The sequence below is a fragment of the Macaca mulatta genome, chromosome 4 (genome assembly GCF_049350105.2).
Source record: "Macaca mulatta isolate MMU2019108-1 chromosome 4, T2T-MMU8v2.0, whole genome shotgun sequence".
NCBI classification, from domain to species: domain Eukaryota; kingdom Metazoa; phylum Chordata; class Mammalia; order Primates; family Cercopithecidae; genus Macaca; species Macaca mulatta.
The window spans coordinates 129031445-129049143 of record NC_133409.1 but is presented as its reverse complement, the minus strand read 5'-3'; the positions used below and the strand labels follow the sequence as shown (position 1 = coordinate 129049143).

Below are 17699 nucleotides of genomic sequence, written 5' to 3'. Positions count from 1 at the left end.
CAATAACTAGAAGTACTCTGTGCAATAAGCTGTTACCAGTTCCCTACTAACTCGTCAAGTTACATCTAGTATGGTATTAAGAGAAATTCGACCCAATCAGCCAAACAGGGGTGAGCTGATTTTCACATTATTGGTAGGCATAAAAACAGAGTTTCTTTAGTCACAGCATGATACTAACTCTCCTTCCAAATGAGGACGCTCCTCATGGAGACTTAATCACCAAAAACTAAAATTTAAAATCATAAATAATAAGAGAAGCAAGTTTCTTGTGGTTAAATCACATTAGGTAGTACTGCAAATAGAATATATTCAATTATCAACCACTACATAAATGCTGAAGTGTTGTTATACATACAAACATACATATAGAAAGGAGGAGGAGGGAAAAGAGGTGAAGAGAGAAGGGAGAGGGAGTGAAATGCAGAGGACAAGGAGAGAAAGAGAAAAGGCAGTGCGTAGAAGAGTGATCACTCAGAATGAAAGTAAAAAATTCATTTTTCTGACTTCAACTTGCCACAACACACGCTTTTTGGAAACCAAACTTTCCATTTGCCTACGGTGTCAGTCAGTTTTCATCAGGTACTAGTTTCTTTGGCTCTGTTTGCTAATCAGTTCAAACTGTATCATGGAAGAGGTTCTTCAAAACTTTACAAAAACACAAAAGCTGCCCTCCCCAAAAGGGTACAGCTACAGGGTGGCTTGGGCCACTATGTGCCCCTAGCATCAGTGGCTGAAGCTCAGCTGACTCCTTAAAGCAAAGACCTGGCTGAAGGAAGAAAAGCAGGTCAGCAAGGGGGAGAGGGGAGAGAATGAATAAGTAAGGTAGGGAGAAAATTACATGACACTCCCTTCTCTAAAATAAGAATCTGGGAGTGACATTCCACCTCTCCCAGCATGCCTCTCAGGGTTAGGAAGGGTATCACTTTGCAAGAGAACAGTGTTAAAGAGAGTGTTAATCCCGTGTGAACCTTAACACTTACCTGCTATAAAGGTGCATTACATATCCTCATGTGTCATGAAGAAACTCAGTGCTTTTAAACTAGACCTCTGAAAGATCATTAGTTCACAGCCACAGAACAGACACTTGCAGGTTTCTCCCAACAAAATGCTTGCTTTCTTAGTTTGGAAAACATTACAGATAAATGCCTATAAAACGAGGTAGACTGCCTCATTAGAGGAAACCAACTAGATCTGAAGAATGGGGAAAAAAAATCATGACTTTATAGTGGACAGTACAGCTGAGACGTTAGTAACAGGCAGGGCATCAAGAACAGGACCAAGACTGTCTCCTCCCTCTCTGTTTTAAATCGTGCTGCACTTGGTTTATGTTTTCATGGGCTTTGTCTTATAGGGATACTGAATAATGTAAATGAATACTCACAATTTAGCACACACAAATCTTATTTTTATCAAATCAAAGGACAAAGGGAAGGGAGAACAAGAAATTTAACTGGTCAACTTAAAATGAATGGGATCTCTTGTTTTAACCTTATATCCCTTTCTGGAGAATAAAAGTAATGATAATGATAATTAAAGCAGTTTTCATATGTGGTTTATGGAAGTCATTACTCTATTAGTCATGCCCCATATCTATATAAGATTTAAAAATTTTAAATTATACTTGGTGCAGTATTCATTGAAAGTCTTTTTCACCTGTAAGCTCAAATTCCATGGTGAAACAACATTAGGTAGAAAGACAGTGACCAGGGAGAGATAAAACAACTATGATACCACGTTGCCTGTCTATTGACTTCCCTGTCTATGGTAACCTAGAAAACAATCTCTAACGTCAATATGTTCTACAGTTGCTCTGAAATTGTTTCTCTCCCATTTCCCAGGAAATAGGCTATATTTTAATCACTGCAACCAAGTTAATTGCAAAGGACAAAAAACTTCTGAAACCAAAACTCTTAAAATGTAAACAATTCCAAAAAAGTGTTTGATGCCAAAATGACATTTTAAAAACAGAAGTTAACATGTTATAGCAAGTAGCATCCATTTCCCCTTTTCCAGCACAAGCCATCAAGTTCTGTTTGGGGCTCCAGCCTGCCAAACTCAGTTGGAGAAATCTTACAGTATGAAAACCCAGGAGACAGAGGCCACAGTCTGGACCAAGAGACCAACCAGAGCCAGAGAGGCTCCTGAGAAGATCTGCAACACAGGGTAAAATATGCAAGGGAGGGCCATATAACTTTGTCTTTACTTAATTTATTTTAATTTACTTTTAAGTATTAACCTATTTTATTTTTATTAAATTTTTGAGGGTACACAGAATTCAAATTGCAGCAAAAGTCATTCATGGCTAAACACTGGAAAAATCTCTTAATTCTTAGATACATGACACATTGGACTCAAAAACAGAGGTGCTGAGTCCCTTTCACTGGAGAAATTTAAAGAAAGGGTATAGAAAAGTTTTGACCAACTCCACCCAATCCTGCATCCCCAATTCCAATCTCAAGGACCAGTTTCCATCTGATCTCTCTCCACCTACAGATGGTGGTCCTGAATCTCAAAATCAACAAACCAAAAATTGAATCCATCATCCTCTCATACCTCGTTTTTCCAACTCCATTTCTGTGACCTGCCCCATAATCTTCCCAGGAATCTAGCTGCCAAAGCAGGGTGGACTCCTCCCTCTGCAATGGACATCAGGATTCAGGTTCTGTTGCTAGCTCCAAAATGCCCACAATGCCCTCCCTGTTCTCCCAAATTAGCACATTCAACAGTGACATAAAGGAAAGGGTTAGATAGAGAAATGATATCTGGTGCTGCTCCACAGCTAGCTGTGTGACTCTGGGTGAGCCATTTAAATTCTCGTTCTTGGTTTCATCACCTGTAACGTGAAAAAGCCAAATTGTTTCTAAATTCCAAGCTCTATGGGATTTACAGGATTTGCATCCACTTCTCTTGATCCCCAAAGTCACTATGTAGTTGAAACCACCATCATTTCCCAACCAGATTAGTACACTCTCTCCTAGTGGATCTTTCCCACCTCTAGTCTTGTGCTGCTCCTCACCCCTTTAAAGCACCTGTCTAGGTTACTCACCTCCAGAAACCAGTTAAAGACTCCAGGGAAAATGACCACACCCGTCCCTGTGGCCCCAGGGCCCATGTGATCAGAACCCTGTTTCCCTCTGGCTTTCCTGGTCTACTTTCTGTTCCTCATATGCTCCTCCAACGCCCAACTACCTGCCCCCCTTTGCCTCCGAGCCTTTGCTTCAATACTCTGCCCATTTCTTCAGTCCAGAAATTCTTGCTTAGTCTCCAGGCAACGTTTCCTGACCCCCTCCCCCACCCCCCAAGTCTGATTTAGGTGTCCTTCCTGTTTACTCGCAGGGCATACCTTCGCAGACCTCTCAGAGGCTTTGCCACTGTAAATATCTGTTTGTCACTATCCTTCCCCCAGACTCTCAGTTCCAAGTGAGTGGGGACTGCTGGTCTCGTCCACCACTTATGGCACAGACAGTCGGTTCTTGCCCAAACTCTATACACAGTAGCAGCACTTGTAGCTGCACATGGCCACCCAGAATCAAGATGAGATTTTCCAGCCACCTGCAGCCACGGGCTGATATTCTAGTCAATGAGACATAAGCAAAGTTATCTGGAGGCTGTTTCTGGGAACTTCCCGTAAAAGAAAGCACCATCCGCGCTTCTACTTTCCGTTTCTTCTTCCATCCTGCTGCTTGGAAGATGGAGGCCACACTAAGCCTGACAGACGTATGATGAGCAAGGAATTTACGCAGGGTCATACTAGCCCTGACCCATCCACCCTGCCTTTCATGAAAGATATACACTTCTACCTTGTTTTGGGATCCCATTATGCAAACCACTATTATTTTGGCATGTCCATCAGTGCAGCTGAACCTAACTGCAACATACACAGCCATACCCATGGTATAATAATAAACTACCTGTTGATTCGCATATACACCTCATAACTCCTACTGGGTCTTTTTACTGGTAACTGTATTGTCACGTGTCTCTGTAGGGTCCACATTCCTTAGCAGAGGCAAACACAGGCAAATGATCAACACTGATGGGGTTTGAGTGATCAACAAATACTGACCAAGTGGCTACTGAAGCAGATAAGCTCTGTCCGACATGTATGGTCTACTTTAGCCTGGGCTCAATGTTGCTGCCAACCAAAACAAGGTTAAATAAGAGGGCCAGGCCAGGCACAATGGCTCACACCTGTAATCTCAGGATTTCGGGAGACTGAGGCAAGCAGATTGCTTGAGCCCAGGAATTCAAGACCAGCCTGGGCAACACAGTGAAACCCCATCTCTACCAAAAATATAAAAACTTAGCTGGGCATGGTGGTGCTTGCCTGTAGTACCAGCTATTCAGGAGGCTGAGGTAGGAGGAATACCTGGGTCTGGGAAATCTGAGGCTGCAATGAGCTGAGATGGTGCCACTGCACTCCATCCTGGGCAATGGGAATAAGTGCCGGTTTCAGCCAAGTGCGGTCGCTCACGCCTGTAATCCCAGCACTTTGGGAGGCTGAGGCAGGTGGATCACGAGGTCAGGAGATCAAGACCATCCTGGCTACACAGGTGAAACCCCATCTCTACTAAAAATATAAAAAAAATTAGCCAGGCATAGTGGCAGGTGCCTGTAGTCCCAGCTACTCGGGAGGCTAAGGCAGGAGAATGGCGTGAACCCGGGAGACAGAGCTTGCAGTGAGCCGAGACCACGCCACTGCACTCCAGCCTGGGTGACAGAGCAAGACTCCGTCTCAAAAAAAAGAAGAAATAAAGAAAAAAAAAAAAAGAGTGCCGGTTTCCACTATCATTTTATTATGGAGTATTTGAGTGCCTAGACATCAAAGTTCACTCTATTCCGTCCTTGGGAACAGTGCCACCCACACTGGTCTATCATTGGCATATTGCACCTGAAAGCCCTAACAGGTAATATGCAGGTAAGCAAGGCCCTTTAAAATAACAGCACATGTCATCTCTGCTTCTAGGGCAGGTGAGATGTCTAGCAATTTTTTTTTTTAACCTTAAAGACCTTCAACCATTGTTTACTATAAAGGTAAACCTTGATCTTTGTGATGGGCTTACTGGTAGGATTTCTGGTAGTGAGCACAGGCACCAGGGCCTGCAAATTTCTTGGATTCATAGCAACAGGGAAACCACCAGCAAGGTCCGGTGAGGGTGTCTTTCATCTCCTCGGAAGCCTCATCTACATATTCTGGGTAACAGGGCACCAGGGCTTTGGAGATGTACTGAAGGACAGCATAAATCTGAACCATATGACCACTACCCTTCACACAAACATGAATGTCCATTCCAGCAAGCTGTTCCTTGTCCAGGAGCAGACCTAATTCCAGTAGCTTGTACTGCAATGTGAGCAGCTTGATCATCTCCAGGGGCCCCTCGTTCATCTTGATGAAGCCACTGCCACATCTGCAGAGCACCACAGCTATGGCCATCTTGTATCTGAAGATCTGCACAGACTGCAGCCAACGAGTCCTTAGACGGCATGTCTCCAGGCATAGGTAAGAGCTCCTCATTGCACCACATCACAACAGGAAAAGGTGTCTAGCAATCTGTATGGTCTGAGTGCTGTTGGTATTCCACTCCTTCAGCTGGAAGCAAGGCAACTGGCCTTCTAAAGTCTCCTGCCCAAATAGGCTCTTCATTTGTGAAACATTATGTATTCTCAGGCTATCAAGGCATACTCAGTTTCACACAGCCATTAGCACATATTATAGGACTGGTTATATTTGAAAGGTACATATGTATTTAGAGACACATTCAGGCAAATAATTGCTAAATACCTACACTATGTGCCAGATAAACATGCCAGACACTATGCACAGCACTATACAGGTACTACCTCATCTAATTTTCAGGAATCAAGAAAACAGAGGCAAGGAGCCAAGGAGAAATTGTTGTTGTCCAGGAAGGATGTGATGTGCTACGGAAGGCTGGGGCAATGTGAGGAAGGGGAATAAGCTAAGAAGGACAGAGAGTATATGAATGAGTAATACTTGATGACTGACAGTTGAGCAAAGTTTGGTAAGAGCATGGTTGATGAGAGAGAAGAACACAAGCATTGCTTCCAGCTTTATAGTTTGGGCAAACTGGTGGAGGACGGTGCTCCAGACTATGTTGGCCAACAGGGGAGGTATGTGGGGCACCCAATGATGAAAAGTTGTGAGTGTTGAGCTCAGAAGAAATAGATGGGCTAGAAATAAATATCTAAGAGTGGATGGTGGGTGGGTGGATGGATATTTGAATCCATGGGGCAAGTAGATCATGCAATGAGACTTGGTCTTCTGACAGTACTTTGCAACTGTTCACCCACATTTTAAATTTTAAGAGACCTTTTAAAATATGCCAGTTCCACTTCTTAAAAAGATGATAAGTTCAAGCATGAACTCTGTACCAGGGGATCAGCGAAAAGTACTTACCTTACTGTCACTAGTCACATTCAACTTCCCTTGGGTCACGCTGAGTCTATTCTAAGGCCTTGCAAAGGGAACAAAGGGAACAAAAAGAAGCTGCTTTTTGTTCCTACTCCTTGCAAAGGGAAGAAAAGGGAGCTGCTCTGAAAATGAAACCATCACAATATCACATTCTCCTAGAAACATGAGGTCCCGGGATAATGTCTTTATGGGGCTCTCTGGAGAAGCTCAAAGGGCACCTGTTTCAAAGGGCAACTTCCTTTTTGGATGAAGCATCCTTATAGAGAAGACAATCAATGGCCAGGTAACAAACACCAAGATAGTACACACACGTCTCATGGTTCCCTTAAAGCCTGAGCTTAAGCAGTCTGGGCTCTACTTCAATCATATTCTAAACATGTAAACCAAAAGACTGCAATTGCAAATAACAGGGAAACAAATATTCAAAAGGCTTTTAAGCAACATTTTCTGCTATGGGCAACTGTTGATGATTCTTGTCTGAGTGCAGTCTCTTAACTTACGTGATTACTTGAATATTCAAAATAAATTATCATTTGAGGAAATTATCAATTGAATTCCCCAATTTAATTTGTGCAAAGTATATAAAGGCAGTGATACCTTCAGCTGAAATTAAAAGACAGTAGAGAAACATAATAATGATTAGTTATGCAACCCCCCAAACGAAAATGTCTTAAAAGATTTTAATTCAAGCCTGTGTAACATAAATAAGGCATATAACACAAAAACACATTTTTTTTTTTAAACTCAATCTACACACCCACATTTTATAACTGTTGTTTGGGTGTGAGGGTGAGGGAGGAGAGGGAAAAGTAGAGTTAAATGTGTAAAAAATGGGGGAAAATCCTGCTACAATATAGCATTTTTTAAAGGGACACACAGTCTAGCAATTGTGTATTCATCTCCTCTATAGCGTGTCTCTGAAACCAACAGTTTTATCACCCATTCAGGTTCCATGTGAATATATAAGCCACCCCATGAATTCTGTGATTCTCTTATTTTAGGAATGCTGATACTTAAAGCCATTACAATGTTGCCAAACCTAATCTCCCACACCCAGAAAGAAAACTCAGTTCTGAAAGAGTCTAAAGATCCTCGGAGAACTGAAGGTGGTGGAAGACTTGTCTATAGCCTGAACACCATGGCCCAGCACAGCAGCCCTTAATGGGGCCTTGTATCAAAATGACTTAATGTCATTCTCTATCAGAATGTTTTCAAAATATAGTAACGCATCGCATAATGACCTTTAAATCAACAACGGACCACATACACAAAAATGTAGTCCTCTAAGATTATAATGGAGCTGAAAAATTCCTATTGCCTAGTGACACCATAGCACAATAACACGTTTGTGGTGATGCTGGTGTAAATAAACCCGCATAGCTAGACCTGTAACAGTATCACACATAAAACTATGTACAGTACATTATACTTGATGCTGATGATAAACTATGTCATTGGTTTATGTATTTAGTATACTATATCTTTTTATCATTAATTTAGAATGTATTCCTTCTAATTATGTATTTTTAAAAGTTAACTATGAAACAGCTTCAGATAGGTCCTTCAGGAGGTATTCCAGAAGAAGGCATTGTTGTCATAGGAGATGACAGCTCTGTGCGTGTTACTGCCCCTACAGACCTTCCAGTGGGACAAGATGTGGAGATGGAAGACGGTGACATTGATCATCCTGCCCCTGTTTAGGCCTAGGCTAATGTGTATGTTTCAGTTTTTAGCAAAAAAAAATTTAAAAAACTTTAAAAGGAGAAAAAAAGCTTGAAGAATAAGGATACGAAGAAAGAAAATATTTTTTGTACAGCCATACAGCCTGTGTTTTAAGCTAAGTATTATTACAAGAGCCAAAAAGTTTAAAAAATTTAAGTTTATAAAATAAAAATGTTACAATAAGCTACAGTTTATATATTAAGGAAAAATATATATTAAAATAATATATATATATTTTAAAAACTTTTATTATAAATAAGTAGAGATGGGGTCTTGTAATATTGCCCAGGCTGGTCTTAAATGCCTGGCCCCACCTCAGCCTCAAAAGTGCTGAGATTAGACATGAGCCACCACGCCTAATCGAAAAATATTTTTTATAAACCTAATGTACCCTAAGTGAACAGGGTTTATAAAGTCTAGAGTGTACAGTAAAGTCCTAGGTCTTCACATTCACTCCCCACTCACTGACTTACCCAGAGCAACTTCCAGTCCTGCCAGCTCCATTCACAGCAAGTGCCCTACTTAGTTGTACCATTTTTTATCTTTTGTATTTTTACTGTAACTTTTCATTGTTTAGATATACAGATACTTGCCACTGTGTTACAGCTGGCTACAGTATTCAGTACAGTAACTTACTGTACAGGTTTGTAGCCTAAGAGCAATGTGGTATATCATACGCCCTATGTATGTGGTAACCATCTAGGTTTGTGTAAGAACACTCTATGATGACCACACAACAACAAAATTGCCTAAGGATACATTTCTCAAAAAGTATTCCCATTGTCAAGCTATATATGACTTGTACAACTTGTACACCTGACTTACATTTTCACCCAAGGGAGATCAGGCAATCTGGAGAAAGAGGCTCCCGAGAGAATCTGGGTGTCCTTCCCTTCCAGTCTGCATTTCTCTGAGCATATATACCTTGTAAATCAAACCCAGATGGGGCTAGGACCAGGTAAGGAAACCAGTGCTGGATGGCCTTGACCAGTCACACTAATCCAGCCACACTAGACCAGTCAGGCTAGTGAACACTGATTTCTTATACTAACAATTATAAGCCATTCAGTGTTTACACTTCTGATTTTCTCCCAAAAAGAGGTTTAAGTTCAAATTATCTAAAATAAGGAGTAATGGAAGAAACAAATGGTCACCCTTTCAAGTACTGATCATAAATGTTATTCCCTATTAGCTTTCTTTATCTAAACCTTTATTTAGTTACTGTCAACAGAAGCTATATGTTGATTATACCGTCAACCTCCCAGAATATAATGATGAATAAGAAACTCAACCTTGTTTCCTCTCATGTATCTAAAGCTTCAAATACAAAGATCACTACTTAGGTCTGACAGGTGTACAGCATAGCAGTGTGGCCAAGATTAGAGTCTCTAAGCCAGTCTGCCTGGGTTTGAATCCTGGCTCTGCCACTTACTAGCTGTGGATATCTGAACAAGTGACTTAACCTTTATCTTACTTTCCTCATCTGTAAAATTGGGGTCCCAAACTCGTGGGCTTTTGTGAAGCCACAATGAATTAATATAAGTTGAACACTTCAAAAAAGTGCCTATTATGTGGTACCAAGCACCTATATTCACTACCCACAGAACAGCTTTGTTCTCTTTAAAATTTGTAGAATATTCTGTTGCCCAGCTGTAGCACAATTCACTCTTCTCAAGGACATTTAGTCTACTAACTCTTCCAATCTTTTGCTATTAAAAACAATGCTTCAATAAACATCCTATATAACAGATGTTTTTACTATGCTAATCAAATTAAGTCAGTGCCCCACCTAACTTTCATGTACAATACTGATAGTTTTAACACCCTCCACAGTAGGCACAGGATTATCACCTTCCAAGTTCTAGATAGATCCTAGGGTCTCAAAGAGGTAGAGTGACTTACCTGCTGAAGCCCACACAGCCGTTAAGTGGCAGAGATGGAACCCCACATAGGTGCATGGCTGCCAACCCAATCTGCTTCCTACAGCTGTCCTTACTTAAAAGTAGTACAGGAGGTATTCTTTTAAATGAACCTCAGATCCATAACAGAGATAAATATGCAGAAGTTCAGACAGAAGCAAACTCAAATTTTCACAGAGATGCTTATAACAAATACAGCTGATGGAGGCGTCAACGACTTCTGTAAATATTGAAGTATTATTTCTTCTGCCAAAGACTGAAGCGAAAGTACCCTGAATACTACCCCTAGGGAGATACACCACATTTTCAAACTCTCAGGGAAGCAAATGAACAATCACTGAATTTGGTATCATAAGAACTATTCTTTGGGGAAGGAGAAATTCATAACACTCACTTTGTTGTAGCATTTGCTGTGCCAAGACCAAAGAGGAACAAGTACTCTGGGGTTCAGAAACTCATAAAACACAGACCCGAGTGGCCAACTCGCCAGCATGGCTTTAATTAGGCCTGTTCAGCATGGGCTTATAAGAGATTAATTCTGACAGGATGAAATTGTTGACATGAGGAAAAGGATGAGGTAAATGTGGAACTTAACAGAGATGGAACCTATAATTAGTTTGTGCTCGCAAGACGGTGCCTACCTAATATAACCATAAAGATTACAGTTTAAAATCACAGGTATATTTCAATAAAATTGTTATTCTCCCAATTAGAGAAAGCATGCCAGTATCAACACTAAAACTCTTAAAATAAATCAGAAATTATTTCCTAAATCCCAGTCAGCAAGCAGACATCAAATAAAAGGCACAAAAGTCCAACCTAATAATAAGGAATACTAAGACATACTCATGCCTGAATGCAATTACAACTGTACTTCACACAGAACTGGCAGAAGAGGATGGAGGAGAAGAGTGAGAATTTAGTCTTTCTAAAAGGTCACCAAGTATGAATATTTTAAATCCAGGGGCTACACAATTCTCAAAGTGAATGCCTACAAGTCAACTAAAAACGTTACCATGGAGCAAACATGACAGTAGGAACCAAAAAGGGTGGTAATAACATTTATGGGTTGAAATTGGGGTTGGGGGTGAGGGTTCCTATTGTAGAAACTGAAAATCAGGTCAGGATAGGCCAAAACATCTCCAGCAGTTATGTTTTAATCTCATAAAGAGAAAGCCAGCAGCTTCCTGCTGCTGCAATCTCCATCACAAATTCTGACATTCTCCTGCCCTCCTTTCCTTCTTTCTTTATTTTGGGACAGGGTCTGGCTCTGCCACCCAGGCTGGAGGGCAGTGGCGCAATCACAGCTCACTGTAACCTCCGCCTCCTGGACTCAAGTCATCCTCCCACCTCAGCCTCCCAAGGAGCTGGGACTACAGGCATGTACCACCACATCCAACTGATTTTTGTGTTTTCTGTAAAGATGGGGTCTTACCATATTGCCCAGGTTGGTCGCAAACTCCTGAGCTCAAGTGATCCGCCCACCATGGCTTCCCGAAGTGCTGGGATTACAGATTTGAGCCACCGTGCCCAGCCAACATCTATCTTTCTAAGATCTAAATGATCTCACTTTCATGCTCTATCCCTGGCCAAACAGAAACAAAGAAAAAATAAAAAATAAAATAAAAAAATAAAAATTTGCTCTAGGCAAAATGAAAATAAAATTTAATCTTTCATTTTTAAAGGAAAAGAGACCAATGCTCAGAGTTGATTTTCTTCAAGTTAGGACAAGAAACCAAGGCAGCCAGATTCTATACAAGAATGAGGGACCCTACTTAAACAATCATGCCTTCCAATCTTCTCAAATTACTTCAGTTTTAATAAACACACAAACATGTATGTGCTTTACTATAAACCTATCACGTGAAGCTACGTGTGTTTTAACATCTATTATGTGAGCAGAGGTAACCCAGTTGGTGGAAGAAGCCCAGGAGCCTGGCTCTGCCAGCATCTGGCTGCACCACCTTTGGTAATATTGCAGCTTTCCTCTTCTCACCAGGGACAAGTGTAGGAGGCATCCCAATTCTATAATATTAAAATGTGGAAAGTTACCTGCAGTGATTTTAAGATGCCACTGATTATAAGCTCCACTTCTACCCAGATGTGAAATGTGAAAAGCTGACAATAGATGAAATGTGGTGGAAACACGTTCTTGCAGAAAGGCAACCAAAAAAGACAAAGGTTGGCTGTGAAGAGGAGGAATTGGAAGAAATGGCTAGTCTGGATATCCATCTAGGCTGTGGGGCTATTTCCATCTGATTACAAAGCTCCCTCTTCTCTTTGAAAGAGTACCCCTCCTCTTGCTGTCCCTCAGATCTAATTGGTCTTCAGGTCTTATCCTGGAAACAGTCTCCCACAATTACCTCTCTCCAGTCTGTGCTCATGGCTGTGGCTTCAGGTCAGGGCTTTTCAATGTCCTGCCATCTCTAACAAATCCACACCAATCCACCCTACACTCTAACCTGTCTTTCTGGAGCACAGCACTCAGAATGTCCTCACTGTCATTCAAAAGCTTATTGGTGGTATTCTACCAAACACCTTAGGAGAAGGAGCAGGCCAGGGTGTCAAGGTGATCTAAGTTGGAATGCTTCGTGACCTCAAATCAAATGTCTAAACTCTGGGCCTCTTTCCACCTGTAAAATGGGAATGCTGTAGCATTCATTAATAATAGAAATAAGTCCTTGTGAGGGGCTCAGTGCAAGGTCTAACATACAATAGCTCAGTAAAAGTTAGCCATTATTATTATTACATCAATAACTTGCCTTTCTCGTCTTTTCTTCCACTCCTGCCTCCTAAACCAGCTTCTGCCAATTGTGCTATTTGCTTTTTGCCCAATGATTCCACACTAGCTTACTCTCCAAACTCCCTCTTGCCTAGAATGCATGTCCTCCTATTCCTGCCAATCAACTAAGAGTCCTTTATGAAACATAAGGCTAAATTCTAATTTTAATTCAAGTCAATTTCGTTTAATCCAATCATCCGTTCGGTCCTTACAATAGACACTGTAGCTGACTTCCTGTGTTCTGCAGGCCCTTCTTAAAGGTGAAGTAGCTAGCTGAGGAGATTTAACTCTACTTCCCTGATTCTGGGATGGGCCTTCAGCTTATCAGCTTATCAAATGTCCACTGTTCCAGTTACTGCTTCAAGTAACCAAGGCCTAAGTCAATCATCTTAAGGCACCCTCTTTGGAGGGTGGTAGGAAGTCAGGAAATCCCCATGTGCGATTACGGTGGCAGTTGCTGTCGGTCATCTTGGAAAATCAGCCTGGGACATAACAGACATGTGAGGGGACTTCAGAGAAATGGAGCAAAAGTCCTGCCCTCAGGACTTTTCAGGTCAGATGCACAGGTAAGTCTGAGTTGGGTTTTCTGTTTCTTGCACCAAAAGCATCCTGACCAATTCAGGAGTGCTAGGCCCTGATACATCTAACATGGATAGCTCTGCCATGAAGCTTTATCAGATATAAAGACACATGTTTCCCAGATATCTGCTTCTGACTCTCTTTTGGTCCAAGGCGTAGATTAAATATGTGTATACAGGGCTTAAAGTATATATTAAATCAGGAAACCCTCTGGAATCACGAACTGTTGTCATTCATCTTTGTATCTAGCCCCTCACATCCATAATCAGTAACTGAGAAGTCAAGGAGTTAATTTAAAAAATAAATCGAGTGTGGGCTACAAGGAAGGGAACAGATTTTAGACAGATTTAAGAGACAATAAATTGTTAGTCTTGGATGGATTAACAAGAACCTTTAAACACAGGTTAGATAAAAATCTAAGCTATGCAGTAACCGTGTTACATAATGGCACAGAGCCCACTGGACAAATAATCCTGGCAGCACAGGGATATATGAAGGAGCAGAGATGTTGCCGGAGACACAGCTACAGGAATTTGGACAAGTCACTTGTCATCTCTAGGCCTTAATCCTAGAGATTCTTTTGAGATTCTTTTTGTTTTTTTTTCCACTTTAAAGTTCTGGAATACATGTGTTGAACGTGCAGGTTTGTTACATAGGTATACATGTGCCATGGTGGTTTCTGGCACCTATCAACCCATCATCTAGGTTTTTTTTTTTTTTTTTGAAAGGGAGTCTCACTTTGTCGCCCAGGCTGGAGTACAGTGGCACAATCTCGGCTCACTGCAAGCTCCGCCTCCCGGGTTCAGGCCATTCTCCTGCCTCAGCCTCCCAAGCAGCTGGGACTACAGGTGTCTGCCACCACACCCGGCTAATTTTTTTTTTTTTTTTTTTTTTTTTGTATTTTTAGTGAAGATGGGGTTTCACCATGTTAGCCAGGATGGTCTCGATCTCCTGACCTCCAGATCCTCCCGCCTCGGCCTCCCAAAGTGCTGGGATTACAGGCAAGAGCCACCGCACCCAGCCTATCATCTAGGTTTTAAGCCCTGCGTGTATTAGGTATTTGTCCTAATGCTCTCCCTCCCCACGACAGGCCCGGGTGTGTGATGTTCCCCTCCCTGTGTCCATGTGTTCTCATTGTTCAACTCCCATTTATGAGTGAGAACATGCAGTGTTTGGTTTTCTGTTCCTGTGTTAGTTTGCTGAGGATGATGGTTTCCAGCTTCATACATGTCCCTGCAAAGGACATGAACTCATTCATTTTTACAGCTGCATAGTATTCCATGGTGTGTAAGCGCCACATTTTCTTTATCCAGTCTATCATTGATGGGCATTTGGGTTGGTTCCAAGTCTTTGCTACTGTAAATGGTGCTGCAATAAACATATGTGTGCATGTGTCTTCATAGTACTCCTCAATTCTTAAAAAACAACTAGGGGATAAAACCTCACAGGGGTGTTACAAGACTTACGTGTGGAAAGCAACCATTTAGGTACATGTGTGTATTAATAAGTACCTGACACAGAAAGCATTCAAGGAAAGATTTATTTATGGGTAACTAATGAGAGGATTATCCTTCTGATAACAGAAGAGCTGGCAGGCAAAGAGGAGGAATAAAACAAAAAAAATTACAAAATGTTTTAGGAGAGAGGAATGTAGCCAGGAAAGAAAGAGGTAAAACTCTCTTTTCACCCTCTCTACTAACTACCCACCTAGGCACCAAAGTTACCCTTAAAAAAAGAAAACAGTTTTGCTTTGATTTGTGTAATTCAAGCTGGAAATAAGACACCCAAGGATGGATGCTCACCTCTAGAAGCAGGAAGACAAGCAACGATTATGCAGCGAGCAAAAGAGGAGGTAGTGAAAAAGAAGATTCTTGCAAACATCGAACATTCAAAAATTAAGGTCTGTAACCAAGAAGAAGCTCTGTTGATTTCAGGGAAGGAGAAGGAAACATTTTCAAACCACCATTTGGCAGACCCAATGCTGGGCTCTCATTTGTATTATCTCTTGAAATCCACAATGATTCTGCCACATAAAACCCCCATTTATAGACAAGGAAATTGAGTTAAGGCGAGGTCAATATCTGAAGTTACAAGATATTTTTCTTGAAAAACTTATCAAATTTTAGTATACCTTCTACTGTCACTTTTCAGCAAAGTTCTGTATTACATTCTGTAACATTACCTATCTGTATCAATAAAAATTTTCCCTTTGTCTTCAATTAGAAATAGAAGCGAAAATGCAAAAAGAGAAACAGTACAGAAAAAGTTCTGGCAATAAGAAGTTAGAATCTAGGGTAAAAATCTAAAAGGAAAATGAGTAACATTTCCCTTTCAAGTGCAGAGTTTTCTGGAGAATCCCAGGCAGTGTCTGAGCTACTAGAAAAGTAACTCGCTTGTCCCAAACCACAGATGTAAGGCTAAAACGTTTGTCCACGGCCATCTAATGCACAACCGCCTGTCTCCATCTGTAGATTCTGCACCAAATGCTTTTGGCTGAGACGTGCAAGCAAAACAAGTGCAGACCAACAGGTTATCTGCCAAGCGGTTAAGAGAACGAGTTACAAAACCTGACAAGCAACATCAGCTCTTCCGTACAATTCTATGAAGCACTTCCTGCCACGGGTCCCGCTATTTAAAACAAATTAGGCTGCTCGCTCCCCACAAATGCCATCCAGCACCTCTCGGTTCCTCGGTCCAGCTAATAAACCACGCACTGGATTCTTCCGAAAGAGACCTCCCCACCCCACCCCCACACCGCCACCCCCGCCACTTTGCATAACTTGGCCAAATGCATTCTCCAAATTTGCAATCAAGGAGCTTAATTCACAATTGTGGATGGGGCGGGGGGAACCGCCAAGTGCAAGAACACGGAACGGTTGCCAGACACGGTACAGCAAGAACTCTTGCTCTAGGCATTACTCCCTCCACCCGAGGTAGTGGGATGGGAGAGTCTTACTGGCGTGGAAACAGTAAAAAGGCACTTTTCCTTACAACTCGCAACACAACACACACTCCAGCTCCCCCAGCCCAGGGCAGAACCGCCCCCGCGCCGCGTGCCTCCCTCGCCGCCAACCGCTCCCGCCTCTCCAGCGATCAAGCTCCCAGAAAGGGCCGCCCCGGTCGCCCCCGAGCCCCCGCCCTCTCGCCTTTTCACCAGCCTCATCCCTCCCAGACACCAAGGGCTGCCGTTGTCTGGTTTTAATAAAAACTGAAGTGCTCCAGAGCTAGCAGGCTTCCCTCCGAGGGGAGGAGGGAAGGTCCGAAGGGTTAACGGAGGCGGAGAGAACAGGAAAAAAAGAAAAGGCTGGAGGGTCCCCCCAGCGGCGCCCGGTGCCCGCGGACCCTCGCACAGGCTCTTCCAACTCACTCGGGTTTCGCCGCCTCCAAAGAAAGCGCGCTCCCTCTGAGAGCGCTCCCCCGGATCTCCCGCCGCGCGCTCCGGCCGACAGGGCGGGAGGACCCAGGCGGACAGACCCATCCCTCCCGCATCTGCTCTGGGCACGGTGTCGTGCCCCGCGGCGCCTGTCAGCGCGCACAGGTGCGACCGCAGCACAGAGAACGCTCCCGAGTGCCTGCCTCAGCCTCGGCGTGGGGCGAGCCGCCCGCGCCCGCACCCCTTTCCCCGCGCCCGAGGAGCCGGGCTGTACCCCAGAGCCGGCGGAGCTGGAGGCCGCGGGCGAAGCGGGGGCCGCCCGGGCAGCTCTTTCTCGGCACCAGGTCCGATACCTAACGGCAGTTCTCTCTGACCGCTCGCCGGCCGCGCGCTCGCGCGGGTGTCATGGCCGAGCGGCGGTCCCCGGCGAAGTTTCCCGGAGCTGACGGCTTTACCTTTTAGCCCGAGGGGCGGCAGCAGCTTTGAGCAACAGCAAGGCGACGGCGGCGGCGGCGGCGGCGGCGGCGGCGGCGGGAGCGCGGGTGGCAGCCGGAGCAGAGGAGGATGTAGAAAGAGGCACCGGTGGCTAGGACCCGCCGCGATGGGAAGAGGAAGGCGCCGGCTGTCTACAATCAGAACGTGGGCTGACCGTGACGTCACAATGGCGCGGCCAGCCAATCGGGACCCGAGGGATGAATCAAGCGCTATGATGTCATGCGGACCCGGAGCCAATCGCGGGACAATAGAACTTTCGTGATTGTAAATTCCAGAATCCGATGCGGTGCAGAGCCTAGGCCGGGGTTGGCCTCCTCGGTTTCACGTGTCTCTGGGAAATTTTTTTCTCCTTTCTTCCTAATAAGCCTGCGTGGAACGCAGAGCCTGCGCAATAGC

General features: G+C 43.4%; 1 protein-coding gene across 2 annotated transcripts in view; it reads right to left on the bottom strand.

Annotated features, from left to right (window-relative positions):
- Positions 1-17419, bottom strand: part of ELOVL5 (ELOVL fatty acid elongase 5) — a 79145-nt gene extending 61726 nt beyond the window's left edge. Inside the window, exon 1 of one of the 2 annotated variants that reach the window (XM_028847478.2) lies at positions 16803-17419. The gene's annotated coding sequence lies outside the window, so the exon portion shown is untranslated. The remainder of the gene's footprint in view (positions 1-16802) is intronic. The other variant, XM_015136538.3, reaches the window with a different exon arrangement.
- Positions 17420-17699: the final 280 nt, after the last annotated feature.